This window comes from Prionailurus bengalensis, chromosome D3 (assembly GCF_016509475.1).
Source record: "Prionailurus bengalensis isolate Pbe53 chromosome D3, Fcat_Pben_1.1_paternal_pri, whole genome shotgun sequence".
Lineage (NCBI taxonomy): Eukaryota > Metazoa > Chordata > Mammalia > Carnivora > Felidae > Prionailurus > Prionailurus bengalensis.
Window position 1 is genome coordinate 71,914,242 of NC_057356.1, and position 27,531 is coordinate 71,941,772.

At 38.0% G+C, this 27,531-nt stretch overlaps 1 protein-coding gene and 1 non-coding gene across 5 annotated transcripts in view; both read left to right on the plus strand.

The window, feature by feature from the left end:
• The window catches only part of DCC (DCC netrin 1 receptor), a 1,143,392-nt gene that overhangs the window by 410,299 nt on the left and 705,562 nt on the right, over positions 1 to 27,531 (plus strand). The window lies entirely within an intron of this gene.
• On the plus strand, positions 5,730 to 5,814 carry TRNAQ-UUG. Its single transcript has one exon. It is a non-coding gene; the product is annotated as a tRNA-Gln (tRNA).

A 27,531-nucleotide genomic window follows, 5' to 3' on the forward strand; every position in this document is an offset into this window, starting at 1 on the left:
AACATATGTATACACTTAATGTGAAGTGTTGGGGTTCAGGAGCAAATGGTCAAGAAAGAATTCTTGAAACATCTTTGATGCAGAAAAGGTGGTTTTATTTAAATCACTGGGATGGGACCTCTAGGCAGAAGGAGCTGCACTGGGGTTGTGAGGAGTAGCTGATTATGTACTTTTAAGTTGGGAGGGGCTTAGGGATAGCTTAAGTTTCTAAGGGATTTGTAAGCAGGGTTTCTAGGACATTGAGGACCTTGGTACATATTATTAGGATAAGGTCATTTACTACTGTCCAGTAAAACCTTAGTCATGAGACCCTTTAGATGTATATCAGTGGGCCATACGTTTGGAGGATGATTGCTAACATATATCTTGCTGGGAGGAGGGGGTGGGGGTGGGTAGAGATAAAGGAAGTTTCCAAAGGGATTTTTACAGGATCTTGGAGGTCTGGCTAATGTCAAGCTAAGGTTGCGTTTTGTCTCTAGCAAAGTATTTACATTGAGGCAGCTAAGCTACTTGAGGAAGGTCATCTGCCTGTCTCAGTACTTGTCAATGGTCTGTGAGGGAAATTTAACTTTTTTTCTATATTACTTTTACCTTTGTTCTCCACATCACACTCTCACATCTTTCCATTTAGATGACTCTTCCTATCTAAGCCTCTGTGTTTTGAATCTATTGATGAACACCATAGTCATAAAACCTACTGTTTGATTTATAACCCCTCTACTTTTGTTGTTCCATTATGCACATTGTTAAAAATAGTATTTTACCAAAAAAATAAAAGTCATTTTCATTGTAACCCTGAAACTCTACCACCTTTAAAAAAAGGGCTGTTCATGGGGCACCTGGGTGTCTCAGTGTGTTAAGCCTCTGACTTCAACTTAAGTCATGATCTCAAGGCTTATGGGTTCTTGCCCCCTCAGGTTTTGTGCTGACAGCTCAGAGCCTGGAGCCTGCATTGGATTCTGTCTCCTTCTCTCTCTGCCCCTCCCCTGCTCGTTCTCTCTGTCTCTCTCTCTCTCTCTGTCTCTCTCTCTCTCTCTCAAAAATAAATTAAAAAAAAAAAACATTAAAAAAATAAAAATAAAAAAAGGGCTGCTCATGAGATTTCATTTGCTGAAATTTCACTTGGAACATTTCAGCAACTAGGAGTCTATTTAAGAAAGTGTGTTAAAGATTAATAAAGTCTATATATAGTTTCAACACTCTGTTTCAGTGCTCGTTGATTTTATTGGACTGGAGTTTTGTGGCCCCTCTTACAAGAAGAATTCATCTCCAAAGGCTGAAACATGACATTAAAAAAATCTGTATTTCTTTGATCTAAGCATTGCTTCCAGGGCGTCCTTTGGGTCCATCCCATAAGGCATTGGGCACTTCATGAGCTAACACTGTGGCTATTTCTCTCAGGTTATTTCTAGTTGAGTCTCAGCCCTGGAGGTGCGTACCTAAGTTGAGAGGATGTAGTTGTAGATAAAGTAAATGTCTCCTTTAAGTACTCCACAACCCCCACAACACATGCACGTTGCGTCTATCTGGGGTCTGTTTGTTTTTATTATGGAATAGTTCACAAACCATAACATTTTACCTTTGAGAGCAGATGATGCACACATTATTAGTATATTCATAAATCTGTGCAATCATCATCACTTTCTAACTCTGGAACATCTTCATTCCTCCCCTCCTGCCCTGGCAACCATGAAACTACTTTCTATCTTTATTGTCTTTTTTTCTTTTTAATTCCATATTAGTTAACATGCAGTGTTATGTTAGTTTCCGGTATAGTGATTTAACTCTTCCATGGATCACCCAGTGCTCATCACAACAGATGTATGCCTTAATCTCTTTATTGTCTGTTTTTAACATAAATGAGATTATCTGATTATCCTGTAAATATTCTGTAACTTGTTTTTGTTTTTGGTATAGAGATACAGTTTAACATTTTTTTCTGTATTTACTCTAATAGAGGAGTCACATTTTTAAATTCCTCATAATATTTTATAGTTTCCATCCATATATTGATGTTGGTATATTTCTAATTTTTTAGTTTTGCCTATAATGTATCCAGGGGATACTCTTTTGTGCATATATTTTGCAAGTCTCTTAAGACCCACTTTTAGCAATACAATTGCTAAGTCAAAGGGTACCTGCATGTTAATAGATACTAGTAGATTCCTTTTGTTAGCCTGGACCTAAAACCTCACAGGTCATTGTTTGCTTTACTGCCATTGAACAAATAGAGCTGGTTTCTTCTTAACTTTTAAATATCACAGAAATCTACTGCTTACTGTATTATGCGTGGTGATGACACCATTAAGAAACAGACACCAATGTTTGCCTCACTTAAAAAGAAAAAAAAGAGAAACAGAGAGAACTTATGTAGAGCAACTTGGGAGAATGCGTCTCACCTGTGTCCTAAGATTTTCTCCATATGTGTTTTTCCTGTGTTTTAGTAGGTGTCACTCCATGACTTGGGATTGAGGTCACCCTTAGGAAACAGTATTTCCTAAGCTTTTATATGTACTGTCAAAATGGTATTTGGTCATATCCACACACCATAGAAGAATGGGAATTCTCTCTAGTGTCCTAAAGACCCTTTAGATTCTGGCCCCTGCTTGCTTCTCTAGTTCCAGGTAAAACCCCATCCACACTCTTTTCTTCAGTTTTTATAGCAGCTTCTTCAATGTGCATATTCTGGTGCTTATGGCTTTGCACACTTTATTCTGTATGTCTTTCTCATCCACTGTGCTAACTCTTGTTTTGTTTTCTTTTCTTTTCTTTTTTACAAGACTCAGTTCATGAAGCCTATCTTTAGGAATCTCTAACTAGCCCCTTAGACTAGGAGAGGCCCATCTTCTGTGAGCTCACAGTGACCTGGGTTGCTTCTTGTCATAGAATGGCACATGCCATACCATATATTTACAATATACATATATGCCCCAATTCCTTTACTGGTCAGTGACTTTGTGAAGATGCAGATCGTATTATATCTTAACTTCCCTGGGTGAACAGACTCTTTAGAACCTGGTTAGTTTTATGGCGTAGCCTGGTGGTTAGGAGCATTGGGCTTTGGAGACAGCCAGCCAAGACTTTGGATCCTGTCTCTACTGCTTCACTAGTTCTGTAAACTTGGCCACCTATGGAAATATTCTGGGGTTAGTTGTGTATCTACAAAATGGGCCTAGCATAATAAGGTTGCTGTGACGATGACCAAGTGATGCTCAGTAGTGGGCCTGGGACTTCATAAGGACTCGATAAATAAGCTTTATGAACGACAAAACTGGAGTGTTACTGAAAATTCCCTAAGTAGGCTGCAACAGATGGGAATAGAGAAACCTTCTTCTCCTCTATGGGGACACCTGTGTATATGTCCTGCATTCTCAACTATCTGGCCTGTTTCCCAGGCAGAGCTTGTCTTTCCCTATCTACACAAGTCCAGTGCAAACATGTAAGGTTGTATGTGCCCCTTTAAAACTGTTAGCACCAATGCTGTGGGATCAGTACATCTTCCTGAGTAATCGTGGTTAATAAAATAATGACTGCACTAGAAAGTACTTGGGCAGTATTCAGGTTTTGACTTCATTCTTTCATGATATTGAAACGCAACACCCATTAATTCTCATGTATCAGTGATCTGAAGTAAAGCTTGCCATGGCTTTGAAGAGCTTTCTGTAGTCTAGCAAATGTGGTGACTCTTCCTTCTCCTTCTGGGAAAGCATGTGAACTGGAAATTGGCCTGTTACCCCAGTTGGTATTTGACATATAATGAAAGTAAATGGTCATTAAGGATATCAAAATATTGCATGGTTAGAGGAGATTCACATGGACAATCTGACTTGGATTAACAGCTGTGTTTTCATATGAATCTTGATTATCACTGACTTAGAAAATGATCCCTCATTTTTTGAAGTTTATTTACTTATTTAAGTAATCTTTACACCCAGTGTAGGGCTCCACCTCACCTTGAGATCAAAAGCTGCACACTGTCCTGACCGAGCCAGCTGGGTGCGCCATCCCTCATTTTGATGTTCGTTGTCTACTTGTGTTCAGAAATGCAGGCGGTCATCCTATTTTGCCAGAGAGTTTAAATTCGTTTCCTCCAACACTAAGCTATCCTTTCTTTTTTTCCCCTTGGATTTACGTAAGTATCTACAGTACAAATGTTTCTTTTTAAAAAAAGGCCTTTTGAAAGGCTCTTGGAAAATATTTCAGTGATCAGCATTATTCATGTTGCCTATACAGCTATGTAAATAATTCCATCCTTTCTCCACCAGAACTCTTACAACTTAGCATACCCTCAGAAAATGCGAATGCAATTACAAGGTAATGCTGCCCCAATAAGCATTTCAGTGCTTTGGAAGGAAACATTGAATACAGAGCTGAACACGCCCATGCTAGGCCTGTGACAATAAAAAGGATGTTTATGAATGAAATAGTGCTACAAATGGCACCACACTTTGGAGGAGGAAAGCAATTTGGTGAAGTGAAAGATGCTAAATGTTTTAATTTTCTTCTCTGCCAGTAAAATCTTGTAAAACAAGGTGACATATTAAATTTTCTATACTACAGTGACTCCAAGAGCCTGTCAACATTTTCATTATAAACTCCATTTTCAGAGCTTTATAACTCAGCTTTAAGAATTCACTCTGGCCTGACATTTGGAGTGCAAGGTCTTACCTGGGGAACATGTGTTTCACATGTTTGAAAAATTATGAGTTTATCCTTTTTTCAGTTTATAATGAGTAACCTTTTCATACTTTTTCGCATGGCTACTGGGCCTCAGAAATTAGAGGCAGAAAGAAGGCTTACGTGTGGTAGGTCACCCAATGAAGGGGGAAAAAATGCTACAAATGTGGTCAACACAGGTCAGGGATGCTGATTTTCGTTACGAAGACTCACGGGCATACTAGTTGCTCTGCCTATCCTAGTTGCTCTGTCACAGAAAGAGCTCTACTACACTGCCCTCAACATTTTAGACTAAACTGTGCTACCCAGGGACATGCTATGCCAGATCCCTGCTGAGGAGACCCAGATTGATTGGGGAATTCTTAGTCCCCAGTATGTTTATTTCCACATTTGTATTATTCTGTGGATGGCATAAGACCTTTTCCCTAAAGCTTTACTTCATTTTTTCAAATCTTGTTCATTGTTAAGTCTTCTTTGTGGTTGTGTTTTTTAGTTTGCTTTCCCCTCTATCATATTTAGCACTCACTAGGTACTGAGTCTATATTATTTAATTATTTAATAATCGAAGCACTCTTTCTTTCTTTATTTATTTATTTATTTATTTTTTTTAATTTTTTTTTTCAACGTTTTATTTTATTTTTGGGACAGAGAGAGACAGAGCATGAACGGGGGAGGGGCAGAGAGAGAGGGAGACACAGAATCGGAAACAGGCTCCAGGCTCTGAGCCATCAGCCCAGAGCCTGACGCAGGGCTCGAACTCACGGACCGCGAGATTGTGACCTGGCTGAAGTCGGACGCTTAACCGACTGCGCCACCCAGGCGCCCCTCGAAGCACTCTTTCTATACTTTGGAATGTCTACAGTTAAATCTTTGAAAGAATTACTTTTGGGGAAGGAAAGAACAAGGAAGCAATGGAAGAGAAATCTACATGTTGCCGTTTGGAATGGGGCTTCAAAATGTCCTGAGAACCTCCTATGGCTTCCACAAAAGAACAAACATAAGCTCCCTAGAAGAGAATAGAGTATCTTCAATAAAAGGTGAGGTATTGTGGTGCCTGGGTGGCTCAGTTGGTTGAGCATCTGACTTTGGCTCAGATCATGATCTCATGGCTCGTGGGTTCGAACCCCATGTCAGGCTCTGTGCCGACGGCTTGGAGCCTGCTTCGGACTCTCTGTCTCTCTCTCTCTGCCCCTCCCCTACTTCCTTCCCCCCCCCCCCACTCTCAAAAATAAACATTTTTTTTAAAAAAGTGTGGTATCAAGTCTTCAGTTGTAGGTTGTTCAGGAGAGTTCCAAGAAACCACCCTTTCTTCCTGTGTATTCATCTTGATTTCACTCCCACCTGTTTGCATGAGCAGGGGAGGGGCAGAGAGATAGAGGGAGGCACAGAATCTGAAACAGGCTCCAGGCTCTCAGCTGTCAGCACAGAGCCTGACATGGGGCTCGAACTTGGGAATGGTGAGATCACCTCCTAACCAACTGAGCCACCTAGGCGCTCCAGGACTTGAATTAGCTTCAACCAGGAATCTAATTCTGTTTTCAATTTCTCTCACCTCATTGTCTTCTCTTTCTTTCCTTTTCCTGTAAGTCCCACTACAGTGAATGACATCCCACCTATTGAGTTGTTCAAGACAGAAATCTGTGAAATTTAGTTTTTTCTCTCACACCAGCAACATTCTAATCAAATAGCAAGCCATGTGTGGTTTTTCTAAGAAATGTTATTTTTCCTTTTTTTTTTTTGAGAAAGAGAGAGAGTGGAGAAGAAGAGAGAGAGAGAGAGAGAGAGAGAGAGAGAGAGAGAGAGAGAGAATACCAACTAAGCCAAGCAGGCGCTACACTGTCAGCACAGAGCCCAACATAGCGCTCAAACCCATGAACTATGAGACCACGATCTGAGCCGGTACCAGAAGTAGGATGCTTAACTGACTGAGCCACCCATGTGCCCCCCCTTTTTTTCCCCTTTTAAATAGACTTAATTTTTTAGAGCAATGTTAACTTCATAGCAAAATTGACCAGAAGAGACAGAGAGTTCCCATATTTCCCATTTCCTACATATACACAGCCTCCCCCATTACTAACATTCCACATGAGAGTAGTACTTTATTATAATTGATGAGTCTACACTGATGCATAAGTATCACTCCAAGTCCATAGTTCACCTCAGGGTTCATCCTTGGTGTTGCATATTCCACCGGTTTTGACAAATATATAAAGAAATGTATAAGCACTGGCAACCACTGATCTTTTTTTACTGTCTTCTTAATTTTGCTTTGTTCAGAATGTCATATAGTTGGAAGCATATAGTATGTAGTCTTTTCAGATGGCTTCTTTTACTTAACAATATCCATTTAATATCTTTCCATGTCTTTTGATGGTTTAATAGCTTATTTATTTTTAGTGCTGAATGATATGCCATTCTGTGTTCATTTATCCCTTCACCTATCAAAGGACCTCTTGGTTACCTCTAAGTTTTGGTAACTGAATAAAGCTGCTATGCACATTCATGTGAAAGTTTTGTGTGGACATGTTTTGGTTCATTTGGGTGAATACCAAGGAATGGGATTATTAGATTGTATGGTAAAGGTATTTTTAGTTTTATAAGGAAAGTCAAAAATATCTTCCAGAGTGGCTGTACCATTTTGCATTCCCACCAGCAATGAATGAGAGTTCCTGTTGCTCCACATCCTTGCCAGCATTTGGTGTTGTCAGTGTTCTGGATTTTGACATGCTAATAGTCATGTAGTGGTATCTCGTTTTAATTTGCATTTTTCTGATGACATAAGATGTGCGGCATCTTTTCATATGCTCAGTTGCCATCGGTAGATCTCCTTTGGTGAGGTGTCTGTTCAGCTCTTTTGCTCATTTTTTAATAGAGTTGCTCATTTTCATATTGTTTGTTTTAAAAGTTCTTTTATGTTTGGGATGACAGTGCTTTATCAGCTATGTTTTCTGTAAATATTTTGTCTCAGTCTGTGTTCTGTCTTCATTCTCTTGACAGTGTCCTTTGTAGAGTAGAAGTTTTTTATTTCAACAAAGTCTAGTTTATCATTTTTTTTTCATGGATTATACTTTTGGTGTTGTGTCTGAAAAGTCACCACCATATCCAAACTCATTTATGTATTCTCCCATGTTACCTTTAGGATTTTTATGATTTTTTTGTTTGACATTTAGGTATATGATCTATTCTGAGTACTTTTTCTTTTTTGGTGAACAGCGTAAGGTGTGCGTAGATTCCTTATTTTTCATGTAGCTGTTACAGCATCATTTGTTGAAAAGACTATCTTCTCTCCATAATTTTGCCTTTGCTCCTTCGGCAGAGATTAGTTGACTGCTCATTTACAACTGTTTATTTCTTGTTGTGTTTATTTATTTCTATGTGTGCTGGCACCATCTGAACAGAAGCCACCATCATCCCTGACTGCTTCTTCTATAACTGACTGTTAATTACATGGCAGTCTATTTTATACACAGAGGCTAAAGTTGTCTTTTAAAAACATTTGAAGTTGTTCAATCATTTCCATTTCTAGGATCAACTCTAAACTCCATAATGACCTAAAAGCCCTCCTTCTTACATCCTTTCCCCCCATTTCCCTCTCCTTCCTCCACAACCAGCATCATTCTCACTAGTTTCCATGCTTTGCTCTAACCATTAGAATCTTTTTCAGTTCTTTGAGTAAGCCATGTTTCCTCTCACACTGAGACTTAGAATACAGAGTAATCTCCTGGAGACCCCTTTTTCAGTTCCTCTTGCTTAAGCTCATTCCTTTTCATTCTTCAGAGTTCTGTTTTCATGTCACTTTTTCTGGGATATATGTTGTCTTTTTTTTTTTTTTTTTTTTTTAGGGCTCACTACTAACTGTTATCAGAGCACCATGCCTCAAGTCTCCTTCATAATGATTGCTGATTGTAATTGTATTATTATTTCTTTTAGCATCTGCCTACCACACTAAAATGGAAGCTTCCTGAGTGCAGGGGGAACCATGTCTGTTATCTTTTCTGATGTATTCACAGTGGGCACTATATTACAGTGTCTTAGTGTCTAATCAGGGTTGTGGGCAATAACCAAATGTGAATCATCAGCAAAGGGTGGGAACTGAAGAGTCAGGTAACTGAGGGTTAAGGCCCTAATTCTTGGATCCCAGGATTTCTCTGTTTATCTGGGAGCCAAGTAACACATCATGAGTCAGAAGATTTTATTAGCAGTATATAGAAACAACCCAGAGAATGGGGATGCAGAGAACCACAGGATCTTGAATTGGGAAAAGATCAAATTCTTCATGTAGTAGTCAAAATATTTGTTAATGGTCATAAACTGAGAGCATTAAAGTATTCACAGTTCATCTTCCTTTCACATCCTTCAGGGCCCCATAGTCCAGAGATCATTTTGGTTTCTTTAGATTGTCTCTAACATGCCAAGAAGGATAGGACAGTAAGTGTTCTTGGCCTTTCCTCCCTTCAGGCCTTCAGGAAACTTGGGGCTTTCATCTTTTCTATTCTTAAGGAATAACTGCTTTTCCTTTCAGAAAGCAGTTTTCAAATGTTTCCCAGGTTACTGTCAAGCCTCAGTAGGCCTCTTATTCAGTGTTGTCTGGGAAGAATTAAGCCCTGGGATGGCCAACATCAAAGCTGGTTCATGAGCAACAGACCTCACACACAAACCTTCAAGAAGGTATGAGATGGAGAATCTATGTTTTCCTTTGTTTTATTTTGTTTTCAGTAAAGAAAAATTCTTATTCACAAAAAAGAATTCAGTGTTTAAACTAAATGGATAAAATTGATAACTATTTTTCAGTTCTGTTCAATTTTGAAAATAATTTATTCAAATCAAAAAAGAATGTCCACAAGCCCCTTGTTAGCTGGCATTGCTGATTTCTCTAGTACTTTCTCTGTTTGACAGCCACTAGGCTTTTTCCAGATGATGGGTGTAGTCTCTCTTTTCTACCTTGTACGCCAGAGGTGGATGGAGAGGCTGGAAACTTCCAATGCATAGAAACGCTAGTGAGTCAGTGTCCAGACCCAAAGACATTTTAGAGCATTATCTTCTCACAAAAATGGGGATGTAGTTGGAGATGTCATATCAGATAGATAGCTAGGAAGTTTTATTTATTTAAAATGGGAGATGTGAGTTTCTTCAATATCAAAAGCCTCCTGTAATATTGATCTCTCTTTTTTCCCCACCCATTGCCCTTCTCCTTACCTCTCCCATATTTTAATTAATTCCTAAATGCAGTACTTTTCAAGGAACTTGGTAAAAATACCAGGTCGAGGCCTTGTCATTCATCAATGAGGCTGTTTTCTTTATTAGCTCCCCAGGTGACTCTGATATATACTGAAGTGTAATGTGTATATTATTTTCAAGTTTATGCAAAATGTCACCATGCCTTGTTCATCTATGAGACCCCACCCTTTTATTTATTAATGTATTTATTATGTAGTATCTTCTTTTTACTTATTATAGCTGAATCTTATTTGATTTGATTATTGGAAGCTATTAATTATCATATCCCCTTTATTAAATGGTATTGTAATGACAAATAATGGGGAGATGGTAATTTTATCAATTCATGCTGAACACTTCTTGGTTAAGGAACTTCATGTTAATAGTTATTCTTTCAAGAATATCCCATTGTACTGTGATTAAAAACAGTCAGTAAACCATGAATATCAGGAGAATGATAGCAAGAGGTTTGTAAGTGTGCATTGTGGGCACCAGCAGTTTATTTTTGAGAGAGCCTGATTAAATGCATCTCTGTGGATTGCCATGGTTTATGGCAGAAGTGATGCGATGATTTGTGTTAACGGTTTAACAAGTTTAAAGTTGAAAATTTATTCTGCTTTCATTCTCTTCCCTTTGGCTGATAGTTACTGTCTAAGACACTTCATCAGAGAAACTACCACAGAAGTGGCCTAAGAAGCAGCTGTCATCCAAAGAGTAGAAGTCTCTAGGGTGAATATCAGAGCTGGCTGTGTTCTCTAAAGACATAAGAGCTCAGATTGGATAATGCCCTCCCTTCAAGGAGGTTTAGTCCAGTCGAGCATATGATCCAACACAGTGTTTTAATTTAATTTTATTTTTGGAGTGGGAGAGTTGTTTCATGATAAAGATGGTTGAAGCAAAAACTCTTCAAGGAATGATGTAGCACTATATCTCTAATGTCTTGCCTTTAAAGTAAAGCCATTATATTATAATACAGATCTATCTCTGTCTTACTTCTCCTGGAGATTTACTGCTTTAATACATATCCAAGTGTATACAAATATTTTCATGGCCAGGAAAACAAACTTTTTGAATTGGTCAGTTGACTGGTATTCAGAGTGTTTTACGTGTGATTCCTCAAAGGTGGATTCACTATATGGCTATGGATATCATGTCATGGTGCTTAGAACTTCTCATACTTTTAACAGGGGTAGCAACCCTACTAAGTCCTCTGGGGGCTGCTGGAAAGAATGATAGTAACTGGGAAAAACTTTGCAAAAATAAATCATTTCAATGTAAGAGCCTGGATTTAAATTATTAGATACCAGAAACTGACAACTTTTGTATTAGGGTTTAAGCTTTCAGTTAGACCTCTAAAACTAGGATGTTGGGCTTTCAGTGCCTAATATTGAAGATCTTTCCTCTTACCTGAGGACCATATTCTAGCAATTTCATGATCTGACTGTCAGTTAAGTTAGTAGCTGAAGGGAGGGGATCATTTTTATATTTTGTATCTTTAGCTATGTGTTCTGTTTAAAGATGACTTACTTACCAAATAAGTTGATTTCTCTTCCCAACAACACTTGAAGCACTAATAGAAAAAGTTTATAAGAATTGAAAGTTACAAAATAAATGTGGGAGAGGTGCCTAGGTGGCTCAGTTGGTTAAGCGACCGACTTTTGATTTAGGCTCAGGTCACATCCTCACAGTTGTGAGATTGAGCCCTGCATCAGGTTCCATGCTGAGCTTGGAGGTTGCTCAAGATTCTCTCTGTCCCTCTCCCTCTGCCTCTCTCCCCTGCTTGTTCTATCTCTTAACAAAAAGAATTGAAAGGTTTAACCCCAAATTAATAAAGGAAAAAATGTGGGACATATGTACACAACAGATTGCAACAATCTGTAGAAAGCAAAAGTCAGATGCAGGAGGAGAGAGATAAAACAAGGCTGAAGAGGCTGCAGCCAACCAAATTTCCCTGATGATCATCTCCAGGGGTAAGTGTACTAATTTGAAATAAAGTGATGTGGGACCTGGAGAGCAGTTCTGAAATGAGAACCCCAGATATTTGTATGTTCAGGCAAGTTAGGTGAGCTTTGAGCAGTGGTTCACCAAGTTGTCCCGATCAGCATCATAACCATCACGTGGGAGCTTGTTAGAAATGAAGATTATGAGCCCTACTTCAGACCTATTGACAGAGGCTCTGGATGGTGCCTAGGGATCTGTATTTTAACAAGCCTTCTAATGCACCTTCAGTTTGTAACCACTGGTCCAGAGTGCCCTGGGTGGATAGCTAAAGATAATGTTAATCACTGCCTGGCAGAACTTTGAGTGCCAAAGAAATCCCCAAGGTAGGAGAGAGGGAAAAAAAGGAGAAAGAGGGGAGAGGGGGGAGGAGATATTAACACAATATTCAATGGCTATCTTCTGCCTTCCCTATTTGTGCAGAATACCTAACAAATAGTCACTACTTTCAGTCAAACAGGAAGGATCTTCTCGGGAAATATGAGTGTACTGTCTGGGGAGATCAAGAACAGCAAAGAACCCTGCATTTTGGCAGTAGATTTTCCCAGCACAATGGGGAGCTCCTCAGTCACTCACAATAAAGTATTTTCACTCTCATAGTCTCACCCACTTATAGAGACCCAGGGAAATGTTTCTTTTGGTTCACACTTAAATATAAATTCACAAAAAGGGTCACCAGCCATTTTATGAATTCTTGCAACATGACAAAGGCAATGATGAATAAATTTTAAAAATTAGAAAAATAATTTCAAGTTAATGCAGGGAAACAAAGGGGTTTTAAGCAACTGCTAATGCATAATCTTAGAGAAACTTAAGAAAATAATGTATTCATAAACTAATAACAGTAACTCTAAAAAAGAAACAATTGGAGAAGAAAACCAATCTCTTAAAATTAAATGTATATATTTCAATAGAAAAAAAATTAAATCAATAAAAGGGTTGGAAGATGGAAGAGAGAATCGCTGAGATTTGTTCTCTTCAAAAGAAAGCTGGAGGGGAAGCAAAGGTAAAACCATTTCTAATATCTGGTCATGATTTCTAATGTCTGGCTAATAGGAATACCAGAAGAGAGAAGAGATAAAATTGAAGAGGAACACATTTAAAAATATATAAAATAGTTTCCCTGATATGTCTTCTAATTGAAAAGGCCTGGCAAGTGTTGAGTTAGATGAAAGAAAAAGGCTTATAGTTAATCTGTTATACAGTTTGAGAAAGTCTCCAAAGAGAAAGACACACACACACACACACACACACACACACACACACGCCCACAGACAGACACACACACAAAGAGACATACCCTCCTCAAGCAAGTTACCTCCCGACTCAGCAAACTGGATGCAAGAAGACACCAAAGCAAAGTTTCTTATTTCTTTGGGCAAATTTTTTTCAACCTAGGAATCCTTAAACATACATACTGTTGATCAGATGTAAGAATAAAATAAAGAAGTTATTAGATACCCAAGGGCTCAAAAATTACATATCGCATACCTTTCCTACAAAGGTACTTGTAACCGAGGGAGCCAAGAACTAAAAAGTAGTTGACTTGTAGCACAGCTGAACTAGGGTGAGTTCCAAAATGTGCCCTATGAGTTCAGGCTCAGATTCTCCTGTTTTAAAAAATATTGATAGTTGGTTTTTCATCCCGGGTTTTTGCATTCCAATATTTATGTATGTATGCATTTATTTATTTAGAGAAGGGTGTAAGTGAGCTAGGGACAGAGAGAGAATCCAGGAGGGGCAGAGAGAGAGAGAGGGAGAGAAAGCCAGGTCACCTGAAGCGGGACTCATGCCCACCAGATGCAGGGCTCAAACTCACCAATGTGGTACTCAAGCTCACGAACTGTGAGATCATGACCTGAGCCAAAGTCGGATGCTCGACTAAAGCCATCCAGGGGTACCTGCATGGCTCAGTTGATTAAGTGTCTGACTTCAGTTCGGGTCATGATCTTGTGGTTCATTGAGTTTGAATCCCACATAGGACTCGGTGCTGACGGTTCAGAGCCTGGAGCCTGCTTCAGATTCTGTTTCCATCTCTCCCTGTCTCTGTCTCTCTCTTTCAAAAATAAAGAAACATTAAAAAATAAAATCAAATAATAAAAAATACATTTAAAACATAATTTTATCTTCAAATTGAGTTTTTTGGTGCCCCATTAAATTTTGTACCTAAGGAGCCTGCCTCACTAACCTCATCAGTCTTGGCCTTGAGTGGTGTGTTTCCTCAGGCTGCTGTAGGAAAGTACCATAAACTGGGTAGGTTATGTTAACAGACATTTATTCTCTTATGGTTTTGGAGGCCAGAGTTTGAATCAAGGTGTCAGCAGACTAGTCTTCCCTCTGGAGGCTCTAGGGTAGAATCTCTTATTTGCCTTTTCCTGCTTCAGCCATTCATTGCTTGGCTTGTGGCTGTATCAGTCCACTTCCTGAATCCATGGTGGTCCTGCCTCCTCCTTAGTTGGGGGTCTTCTTCATATGTCTGTCTCAAAACCCTCTCTTCCTTTCTTTTATAAGGACAGCTGTTTCAATGATAACCAATATGGATAATTTCAATAGAGATATACTGGAAAGGGGGTGGGGGCTAAATCTGTATCTATCATTGTGAGAAGTCAATAAATAATGTCTCAAGTTGATAGATCAAGAAACAAACACACCATGTAGAGATATGAAAGAAGCTACAAGCAGAGTTGTTTTAAAGTTTGTTATGGAATGAGACTATAGCATTTAATATTAAGCCCTTTTCTTAGGTGTTTAAACATATACATTTAATGCATCAAAGAAACAATGAAAGAACCTATAACATTTTCTTGCATTTTATGGTTTGAAAGTGTCTTTTAATGAATCATGGAGCATCTTTTCAAGAATAGAATTAGTGTTTTTAAATTAATTTTAAGTTAATTTCATTACTGTTTCACCCCTTCTCAAACTCTGCAGATCATTTTTTTCCCTAGACATTAGCTACTACTTTAGTAAAATACAATGAAATGGAATAATAAAAAATAAATAAAAATAAAGACATTTTATATACAAACATAGTTTTTTTTTAATTAGGCCCAATATACATACATCAAATGTTTATGTAATTCTCTAAAAATTTCCTCTCAATGTGACATGCCATGTGGCATACTGGTAAAAAAATTGGAAGACTTGGGACAATTCCAAGAACCACAATTTGAGCAATGACCTAGTTTTACCTTTTTTCTTTCTTCTTCTTTTAAAAAAGTTTTCCATCCTTCCTACCTTTGTTCCTTTCCATTTCTTTCCTTCCTTCCTTCCTTCCTTCCTTCCTTCTTTCATTTTTAGTGTTGCTTTTTCCTATCTTGCTTAACAAATCCTACCCCACCCCAAGATTGTCAAGATACTGTTTTGTTATTTTCTAAAAGTTTTATCATTTTACTTTCTACACTTAGCCACTGAATAGGCCTGACTGTTGGATATGGTGGGATATAGGCTTTAAAGTTCATTATTATCAATATCCCTTTCAATTTTTCCCTCATTGGTTGTCTTCTGCCTGTGTATTGGCAGGATTCACCTTTTCTCCTGGTGGCTGTGCAGCACTACATAGCATCCTGTTAAATATCAAGAGTCCATTAATGTAGGCTGTGTTTGTAGGCTCTATGTTCTCTGTCAGTGTTCTATATTTCTATCCTTGTATCCATGTGTCATTTTGATTACTATAGCACTAAAAATGAATCTGGAAGCCTATCTTCCTGTTTTGTTGTTTATTAAAGTGTATTTTGGCTTTTGTTGGCTCTTCACATTTGCATGAAATTTTAGTTGACTTTCAAAGTTTCCCCCAAGATGCAAGTTGAGATTTTGATTAGAATGTACTGAAGTGTAAATTTGGGAGGGGGAAGAGGGATCATCTCTACAGTTTACATCTTTATAGTTCTGGGATTTCTATCGCTTCTTGGCCTTTTGGCTAAGATCAAGTATAGTTCTGGGATTTCTAATCTTGAATATGATTTCTTTCTTTTTTAATTTTGGTCTTTCAAATTCTATTTTGAAGTCTCTTTAATCATAGATGTCTTTCATATATTTTATAGATACATTCCTAGTACCTCATGTTTATTATTGCTGATACTTTAAATAGCATTTTAAATTTTATTCTTTTTTTTTAGCATAGGATTCAATAGATTGATAAGATAGGTAGATGAGGTAGGTAGGTCGATCAAGAATCCAAAAACCTAGTTCAATTCTTTTTCATTTCAGTTGTTTACCTCGACATTATTTTGGACATTACAGTTTGAAAGTTAATAAACTTCATGGCCATCTTGAAAAATATTAGTGCAGGTTGTTTGTTAGAAAATATCTTTCAAAATATATGGTCTATAGAGAGAAATACAAGGAAATAAGTCCTAGGTGATAGAAAGGTTGGGGTCCACCAAACTGTGCTGTTCTGGATGAATGCAAATCATTGTAGAGAACTGAATTTTATAGTTAATATAGTGAATACCTGTTTTACGAAAGTATCATAATAACCACACTGAAGAGGCACCTCCTTTCAAGAAGCTCACATTGTAGCAGGAGGGATGGAAGGAGTGTCATGGAAAGATAATAATTTTTTACAAAGTCCTCATCAATTTGAGATGGACGTTGTGAAAATCTATTTATATGTGAAAAGAGTAAAGAAAGCTTACATTACTTTGTTCTTTAAAGAATTGATAGTTGAAGAGAATGACTTTTTTCATTACAGATTGAATATACAAGGAGAGACTTTAGCACTAAGAAACAATGTGTGTTTTTTTTTTTTAAAGAAAATAATTTCTGAATGATGAAAAGGACCATTTTCCGTAAAGACAGTCAAGGTAAAATACAATTGAGTAGAAGTAGGAAAGTAAAAGGCCTCTTCAGTTAATGCATTTCCAGAACTAAGCACAAAGATGCTTTCTAAACAAAGGGACCTTTCCGAATGAGGGTGCACTTTAGAGAGAATCTTTTCAAAGGACCCCTATTTAGTTCAACAGGCTCCTTCAAATGCAATGCATTTTAAAGGCTTGGAAAGTAAGGATACTATCTCTAGAACCTGGCGTTTAGTTTTATCGTGAAAGTTTTGGTAACACAGGTACATAGCATACTGCTTTGAACACAGGTAACACAGGTACATAGCATCCTGCTTTGAACTAACCTTTTGGGATTCTGAGAGAGGAGCTTATGGTATTTAGAAGTCAGGAGAGGAAATTTGAGTTTTTATATCTTGTTCCTTCAACTTCCTCTGGTCTGCTGTATTCCTCATCTCAGCCCTTCCCCAAGACAGCTTCTGATGTTGGACACTCTAGTGCCCTATGTCTATTCTTAAGCCCTACTTTGATCCTACTTCTGGAACTACTCCCTCACCCTTGTTTTGTCCCCACACTTTAATCTCAAATACACAGAACCCTGGATACTTGGCCTCTTTCCATGTGTTCCTCTCTGCTGCAGCTTTCTGGCTTACTGACCTCTGGATCTGACCTCTTATGAATGTGACTTCCTAGACCCTGGACTACTGGCTGTCTCCATCATGGCTTTATTTGATCCTTCTTTGCTCCCCTCTAAGTCACTTGCAAAAGAAACAAACATTTGCAAAGTTTTGATTTTATCCCTGATACTCTGTTAAGAGAGAAGTAAATTTCAGAATAGTTTAGGGGAATTTATTCCCCATTATGCTCCTCTTATAAACATTTCAATTTGAAAACCTGACACTTACCTAGAAGAATTAGGTGCCAGACTTGCCCAGGAAGGTAAATCATCACTATTATATTAGATCACATAACACTGGTGAAAGGCTTAAATGTCTTTGGACAGATGGTGCCCTGTGAGATTCAGGGAAGCTGAAAACAGGAGACCATACTGATTCCCAGTGTGCAGATGTTTCTAAAAATATGTTGCATGTCATGATGAAAAACAGACCTGCACTACAGATACTTTCAGAAAATAAGCATAGCTTTAAACTCTATTTTGCATTTAAGTGAAGAATGAAAATCATGCAGGAAATTCAGTTTATATAGTCTGTCATTTTGACGGAGTTGGGCATCCCTATTTGTTCCTTTTGAAAGAGCTGCTCTGGAAGGTGGTTTTAACATCTATTTAAACTCTTTGAGCACCATAAGCATATGTTTATCCAGAGCCCAAAATAATTTATTTTCACTCTGCTTCTACTTTTATAACACAAAGAAAAATCAAAGTGCATAAAAATGCTGTGACTTCTCACAGGGCAGCCTAGTTTTAGTGTTGGTATCCTCAGGCATGTATGATAAAGAGTAAGGTTAATAATGTGACTTGAGGCCTGACAAGATCCTATAATTCTTTCTGAATCCTTCTAAAAATTAACTTGTATGCATTATAATGCTGAGTGCATTTTATTGTATTTTCTGTAAAAGGCAATGTAGTGTTCCAAAAGATGTTCTTGATACAAACCTTGCCGCCAGGCATTTGGTAAATAGTCATTTAACCAGAGTCCTCATGCCCAACCTTTCCAAATACGGGACTTTATTGAAATTCCTTAAAAGTTCCATTTCACTTTGCCTTATAGGGCAATACAGTTTTTTGGTTTTTGTTTGTTTGTTTTTTGTTTTTTGTTGTTGTTGTTGTTAAAGTGACTGGGTATCAGACTATGGCAAAGACTTGGTAAATGTCTTTATCCTGGCTAGAGAAAGTAGCTGACTAGGCTTTGGCTAGTTCAGAGACCTCAGAAAAACTTTCTAAGTACAATTAATGGTTCTGTCCTTTGCAGAAACTCCAAATGCCTTCTGAGTTGGGAGGAAGCTATTATAATTGATCAAGGATTTGTGTGCATGTGTGTCCTTGAGCCTTTTTTATAATGGGGGAAGAAATGAAGTTGAGTAAGAAGGGGGAAGAGATAAAGGAAAGGAGGAGGAAGTGAGAAGGAAAGACTAATAATGAAAGTCAAAAACCACTGATATGAAGTATTCTTTTTTCTTCCTTCCTTCCTTCCTTCCTTCCTTCCTTCCTTCCTTCCTTCCTTCCTTCCTTCCTTCCTTTTTAATGTTCAGGAACTGTTATTACAAATTAACATACAATATTCTTGTGTTGTGAAGCTGGATAAATATATAGGTATTTCTAAAGCTCTTGAAATCAGAAGCCAGCTAGCTACTCCATGGATACTTTGTACTTCAATTAATTTGCAAACATTCAGCAAAACACAAGTCCTCATTCTTCCTATGATCTATGTAGTACATTGGGAAAAAGTCAGAATTTGAACCTAGGTCAGTCTCATGTCAAGGCACATGTTTATTTATAACCATGGTAGGTTACAATCCAGTGACCTCAGCAATTTCATCCAAATACCTAAAGTTAACTCCACTTTCAAAATACTCCTATGGAAAGGCACCTGGGTGGCTCTGTCAGTTAAACATCTGACTCTTGATTTCAGCTCAGTTCATGATCTCATGGTTGGTGAGTTTGAACCCTGCATCAGGCTCTGCACTGATAGCACAGAGCCTGCTTGGAATTCTCTCTCTTCCTCTCTTTCTGCCCCTCCCCCACAAGTCAACTGGTCAACATTTGAGAAACTATTTTAAATGCCCTGGTTTCCAGGAACTAGGATGGCTATTGCAAGGATCATAGCATCATATTCATTTCTTAACAGTGGATAGAAAAAAATCTCCAGGTTATCAATACAACTTAATCACTGTTGCTTTGTTTTATCTTAGTTAATAACTAGTGATATGACAAATAATGCCTATTATTATCATTGAATCAGTTATAGGATTAATGGCTAGCATGGCTTATTACAAGGTTAGACTTGTTGTCAGGTATGGATATTTTTGATTCTGATTATTCCTCAGATAAATAATTTTCTTTTTCCACTTGCCTGGGAGCTCTTTGAGGGCACAGGTAATGTTCTTCATTTGGAACCATTAATGGCTATCAACGCTCTAAGACATGGTATATGTCAATGAACATTTGTTGAATTACTTTAAAAAATATTCCTGGATTATGCTTTTATTATAATATATGCTAATATTATTCATTTTTCTGTAGTGTTCAGTGAATTAACAAAATTAGTGTTGCAGCTCCTGATGAGAAAAGGCATCCATGGTCCTACTCAATATGTACCTTTAGCAAAATTTGTTATGAAATTCTAAGTGTTCCCTAGCTAATACTGTGATCCAAATGCCTGCAGTTATGCAATATGGCATGTGATATTTTAAATGAATCATGAAACAATGTATTCCAATATTTTGACTTTTCTGTTCAGTTTTTAAGGACAATGATAGGTAAAATATAGGGTTTTTTTTTAAATGAGAAACATTAGGAGATGCTCTACAAAAAAGACATCTCCAGCATTGTTTGAGCAACGTCTTATCTTTGCAATGTATCTTTTATTGTTTGACTCAAAGTATTGTTCTTAAAGTATATAGGTGAATATGAAATGACAATATGTTAGGTACATAAATTTCTGTCTTTCTCAGTTGAAAAATGTGTTGATGGTGTGATTAGATGCATGTATAAACAAGTTTGAAAAAATCTTTGTGTGATAGCATTTTCATCTGCAAACAGATGTTTCATACTTCTACAGATTAGTGATTGCTCATAAATAGCAAAACATACATTTTATTAACATATCATATTGTATTCAGAAGTGCATTTTGCCCTTGAGAGACTGAAAGCAGAATAAGGCACCAAAGTTGGTTTTTTTGTTTGTTTTTATTTTTTTCCCTAATGTGTCAGTTAGCTTTTGCTGTATAGCAAACCATCTCAGAAATCAGTGGCTGAAAACAACTGTTTATTTAATTTGTGATTCATTAGATCAGCTGGGTGGTCTTGGTCTGGGTCAGCTGGACTGGTCTCACTCATGCACCTGTGATCTGCTAGTATATCGGAGGGAGTGGCTTGTTTATGATGGCCTTGGCTGGAAAGACAGGCACTCCTCTCCAAGTGATTTTATCCTTGAGTAGGATAGCTTGGAGATGTCCACATGAGGGACCCATGGAGATCACAGGGTTCCAAGAGTTGAGAGTCCAAGAGTATATGGTCTGTCTCTTGAGCCCTAGGCTGGAACTCACAGCACAGCTTCTGTCACATCCTATTGGCCAAAATCCATCATAAAACCAGGTGAGATTCAGGAAGTAGAGAAATATTCCCCTCTCTTTGATGAGGAGGAGGGACTGTGGCCGATTTTGCAATTTATGACAGCTAATATTGCAGTTCTCACACCATCCTCCTCAAGATGTTAATGTCTTTTGATGATAATCATAACCACAACAATAGCAATGGAGGACTCTCTGTGTGCCAGGCTCAGTGCTAAGTGTGTTCCCTGGATTCACTCAATCAGTTTTCACAGTAACAATTTAGATGGATGCTACTTTTTCTTCATCGATAAGAAAACTTTGTCACAGAGGAGTTAACGAGATGTAAAAGTCCTCCAAAACAAGATTTCTCTGGCCAGATAAATTTGGGAAATGGAAAGGTAAACAATGAAGAAGGATCTTTCTATCCATCCATCCATCCATCCATCCATCCATCCATCCTGTAAGACTTCTCAAAGTTTTGAATGTAATAATATGTATTGTGAATCTTATGGTTGGGGGAATTATAAGCCACATTTCTAAATGTGGAACTTAGGAACTCTTCTTTTTATGGAATATCTATTAACATGTTACAAGACAGTGGCATCCTGTGGAATCCAGTTTGGAAAATTATATAATACTGTACTTAGGCTTGAAACTGGGAGCCAAATCACCCTGAATTTACAGTCAATGTAGTTCTGTTACTGAGAATATAAAGATGTATGCAAAATACCTTATTTTTTGTCCTCAGTCTGCTTGTCGGTATAAAAAATTTAGATCCTATAGACCTATAAAAATTAAGTCAGTTATATCTCTGAATCACCTCAAGGTTTTTGATCTGAGTTTATTTGCTTTTTGCTTGTTAGTGTTCTATCACCTTCTCCTTCCCCTTCCTTTGCCTCCTTCTTTTAAAGCACCCCTCTTCTTTTTGTATCAACATCCCCCAGAGCAGTAGCAGCGTTAACTGTGCTGACAGTTGGCAAATAGTGGTATAGCATGGCAGTGAGATATTGAGGGAAAATTATACCTGTGTCAAACTGCTTCTGAATCATTAGCTTCAAGAAGTCAAACGAGAAAGACCTAACCCCCCACCCCCACCCCCCACCTCCACAGCCATACAGATGAGGCAGTAGCTTGGGGAAAGTTATCTCTCACCTTTTGTCAGAGTAACAGCCTTGAGGAGGGGAGTTCTGGAATCAAGATTAAGCTATATATGGGAATTTAAATATCTGGGTAGAGGAGGTTAGATCTTAGCATCCAAATCTCCATTAAAAACAAACAAACAAAAAAATTAGTGTGCGTGTGTGTGTGTGTGTGTGTGTGTGTGTGTGTGTGTGTAGAGAGACCCAGCACATTTATTCAACTCACGTACTCATTGGGATTTTATTAAAGAATACATAATGACTAAGTAAATGTCAATATTTTACTTAATCTTCAAAACAACCCCAAAATAAGTACTTTTATCCTCATTTTTATAGTTAAAAACTAGAAAATTAGAAAGATAATATAAATTAGTCATAGTCACACAGGGAGTAAGAGGGAGATGGGATTTGAAACCAAGTCTGTTTAACTAAAGAACCTGGAATTTAAGGAGTGTGCGGGATAATAAAGAGCTATACAGCATGTTCATCATGCAGTGCTGAACTACCTGAGTATATACGATGGATGGAATAGTCAGAGCCCCAGGTGGGCATGGGACTTAGGTGACCATTTCAAACATGTTTGTACAGTCTGCTTTCCTGGGCCCGGATCCCTTTGGCAAGAGAGATGGCATATGGGTACATGGAAGAGGTTTGTGGCTGAGAGGAATGGAAGGGGTCCTTGAACTTGAGCCCGTTTTGACCCAGCCATCCAGAGATAACACACACACACACACACACACACACACACACACACACACAATTTTAACACTGGGCACATGACCAGAAGGAACTCCTACAAAACTTGGAAAGCTGGGACATCTGCTGAGAGAGAACCCCAGTTAAGTCTAACCCTAAGAGAAAAGCTTAAACTTCTTAATTCAGAGAAAAATGTACATCTCTCGGTACTTCAGCCTGGAGGTGAAGTGGAGTTGGAAATTCAGTGGAATTTGAATAAAACTTGAACAACAGCAACAGCCACAGGTAGAGGTGTGTGGGCAGCACAGGCAGGTTCTGGGACTCCCAGAAATCTTTGGGAAGTGACCCAACACACACACAAGGCACCTGGACCACATGTGAGGAGTGGTGGCTACTCACATATGAGTGACCACAATTGTGTCCATGGGCTGGGTAGGCCACACTGTTGTTAAGCACTGATACACTCATATATGCATCTGTATCACCTCCCTCTTATGTCATCACTAAGCCTAACACTGATTATTTTGAACTTTTCATCTATCCTATTTGAGTTCAGAGACTTATATCTACTCATCTCGATTCCTATTTAACATTTTATTGGAATTCAGTACATGTTCACTAAATGAATGTATGAATGAAATAGGATATATCTATTTGTATTTATATATATTTATGCACTCGATTGGCAAGAGATGTATATGAGGCCATTCTAAGCAGTCATCTATACAATTAGAATTTAAAGACAGTTAATAGTTCTCTTCACCTGCATGGACTCAGGTAATCCATTAATAGCTCAAGGATAGAAAATTCTGTTTCTCAAGATGGTAGAGTCATAATCAGAGTATAATCTCGGTTTGAGGCACCTGGGTTGCACAGTCACTTGAGCATCCAACTCTTGAGTTCAGTTCAGGTCATGGCCTCATGGTTTGTGGGTTTGAGCCCCACATTGGGCTCTGCACTGGCAGTACAGAGCCTACTTGGGGTTCTCACCCTCTTTCCTCTCTCTCTCTCAAGATAAAATAAATAAATGAAAAAAAAGAGTATAATTAGGGCCAACACCTTTCCACTCTACATAAATCAGCAGCTTTTCTTAGAAATGTGGGAGGAAATATTCCTTTTTGGTTATTCCAGGGGATGTAGATAAACAAAAGAACCTGATGAGCCAAGGAACCTAATGAAGTGCTCGGTTTGTTTCCTGAAGAACCAGAGTTAATTCATTGAGACTGATGTCCTTCCCCAACAACATAATTACATTGCATTCTCCTAAATTATTCTCTGTTTCCAAATTGTTTATCATTCACACACAGTTTAGGAGCTTTATACTATGTGCTAGAATCTCTGTTCTGTTTTTTAAGCATTAGAGAAATGAGTAAAAAGACACGTTTGTTCATTTACACTTATTCTGCATTTCTACAAGCAAACAATTTTACTTTTTTTTTATTTTTTAATAAATGAATGCTTTTAAAGTCTTAGATCATTGATTAGGAGAACACCTGAGTGTGGCCAAGTTAAAGGTTGGTGAGTGCTATTATAATGTTTCTCTAGAAGGTCATCGTGGTTCTTCAAGAAGTACAGGTGAGGAACTACAGTGATTGTCTCAGGACAGATCAAGTGATCAGGAATCGGACCCACAAAGCAGCACACCTTGGGAGATAGGCACTAAACCTTTATGAAAACCATGAATAATGATAAAAGTGAAATCATTTATAGTTCATATACTTTAAAGCTAATGAAAGTAGGTGTCGCACCTGCTTATCTTCCCATATTATAAGAGAGATTAAGCTGTAGGAGAAACAAAAAAAGGACCTGCATATGCCTCTTACTCTCCATCTGGCCACATAAATGACACCATGTAAATGACTGAAAACCCAAAATCTATTTTCCAAACCAAGTTTTCCCTAAGGGGTAGGGGAGAGGAGAGAATTTCAAGGTGGAAGCTTAGGATGGGAGTTAGCACTGCTTCTGAATTCCTCAATAACTCAGCCATTCCTAGCTGGTGTTTTCATTCATGATTCTGAAGGACCCTGGTGAAGGCAGCACTACAGAATGTCACAAACCCAAGTGGCATTATTCGTGTCTGAGACTATGCGAATGACATGTAGGCACGCCCTGCATCTTCGTACATGGCAACTTTGATTGCAGAGAGGTGAGCAGCTGTTACCCCCAACACTTAACAAAAGGTAACAACTTAACAATACCAATCATTACATTTATTTACATCCCATCAAGTGTTATTCACATCTCACCAGAGCATGTTAAACACCCTGTATTCTTTATCTCTTTTAGTGCCCAAAGCTTTGGAAATTAGTACTGACTATTCTTCTTAAAAACAGAGCAGAGGTTTAGAGAGGTGTGGCACTTGATCAAGGTCACACCATTTGTAACTGATAGATGGGCCATGACTTAATCCCAGGCCATCCATGCCCAAATCTGTGTTCTTCTTCATTGAACAAAACTCTCCCATTTACAAAATAGTTTTCTATAAATTAACTCATCTAATCCGTACAACAACTCAGCTGTATCAGAAGAATCAGAGACTAAACAGACAGTAAAGATGAGAATCAGAGAGGTTTGGTTATTGTCCTCAAGGTCACATAGCTATGTTTGTTAGCTCAAACCTGACATTTTTTAAGTCCTTTTTTTAAATTGCCATATTTCTTTATTATGACAATAGATGCAATACACAAATGTATTTTTTCAGCATAGGATTTTTCAAATTTAGCTTTTGCTACTAAACCGTTGTATAACTTAAGCAAATTACTTAACCTCTCTGAGTCTGTGTTCTTCTTTATTTCTAAGTAAAGTATAACAGTATAGGCATGATTTACATTAAATCATCAGCAAACAGGTCTAGCCAAATACCTGACATATTGTAGGCACTCAATTTTTGAACTCTTGCTTTCCTTTATGCGTTCCTTTCAACTCAAATTGGGTAGTTTCAGGACAGATACAGATGCAACTCATACAACCCAGTAAAAGATGTATTAACAGCTGGCACCAAAATTTGTGTTAGGAAGGGAACTTTGTCAAAATATCTTAATAAACATTTGTGCAAGGTGTGATTTGGAGGGCATAGATATCAGCAGGAAACCTAGCTATAAAAAGGTTAGATTTTTCTGGATAAGAAAATTATAGGAATTTATGTTTTGTTCCCAAAATGGGAGGAGAGAAGAGAAAGATGGAGAAGGTGGGGAGGAGAGGGAAGAATAGAGAACCAGGGTGAAGTAAGGACACATGAGCTGAGCAGATAGGGAATATTCTCCCCTGGAGGGTTCTACAAGGACATTTTTAAAATGGGAAGCCTGTTGTTCAATTTAAAATCCTTTTCATTGATTGGATTAAGATTCTACGAAACAATCAAATTTCAGTAAAGCCTTCCATACTTGCAAGCATGTTTTATGTCCCATCTGGATTACTACGCAGAAGAGCAAAAATGCATGGTTGGAAATAGAAGACACCCTAATTATATAAGACATCTTGGCATCCTCAGAAATCTGGGATCCTGAGGATCCAACACAATTTTGGGGTGTTCTCAGGAGACAGGCAGTCTCAGGGGGCACATGGGCTATGCAGTTAACTGAAAGCCCACTTAAAAGTCACTGGACCAGGGGTGCCTGGTGGCTCAGTCCTTTGAACATCTGACTTTTGATTTTGGCTCGGGTCACGATCTCACATTTTGTGAGATTGTGCCCTGTGTCAGCTCTGTGCTGACAGCCGGAGCCTGCTTGGGATTCTCTCTCTCCCTGTGTCTCTACCCTTCCCTCCTGCAAGCGCTCTCTCTCTCTCTCTCTCTCTCTTTCTCTCTCTCTCTCTCAAATGTAAATAAACTTGAAAAAAAGTTAGTGTACCAAAAGATGGTTCCAATTTCAGCATGGTTTAGATACATTTAGAAGGGACAAACTGAAGACATCAAGATGCAGGTTAATAATCAGTTTTAGGCATATTTGAAACATACCCTTGAAGTGTTTCGACATAGAAGGAAGTAATGAAGACTTCATTTCTGACTCCTTCAATTCTTCAATATACTTTATTTTTTATAAAGTTTTAAATTTTTAATAAATACTTTTATTAATAAGTATTATTAGAAGTATTTAATAAATACTTTCAAATAAAGTTTTAAATTTACTGCACAATTGAGCAGAGAGTTCACATAAATCCCTGATCCTTCTCCCTCCTCGCTTCTCCCAACCTCCTCTACTATCCGTATCCTCCATCCGAATGGTACGTTTGAGTGTTCAACCTGTACTGACACATCATTATCAGCCTAAGTCCCTAGTTTACAGTAGAGTTCACTCTTGGTGAATCTCCTTTATTTTTAAACTGCAAACTTCGTTCACATCACGTGGTCCACTGAGACACCTGCTCTGTTGCATGGTGAGATGCCTCAGGGTATGTCTGGCTAGGTTGCTGATGACCAGGTATAAAATTTCACAGACAGGTAAACTGACTTGGCTGTGATACTATTAATACATTCATTTGTTTTATACATTTTGTCAAAAAGAAAGCCAAATATATAAATACACACATACATACTTGATTGTTTTAAAAAATGACAGCAATATCCAAAGCACAGCTATTAGTTTCATAACAGGTCACAGAAAGAGGATGCTGGAGGCTTTAAAGGAAGGAGAAACATTATTACAACTTTGTCCTCAGGATCTGGCTTTTCATTAAATATCAACCTGAATAAATCAATTCCATCATATTCTTCTTTTTTTGCCCCTGGACTGGTTTTTACAAGATCCATAATAATCTTATAACACTTGGTATTTTTACCCACTCTACTGTAAACA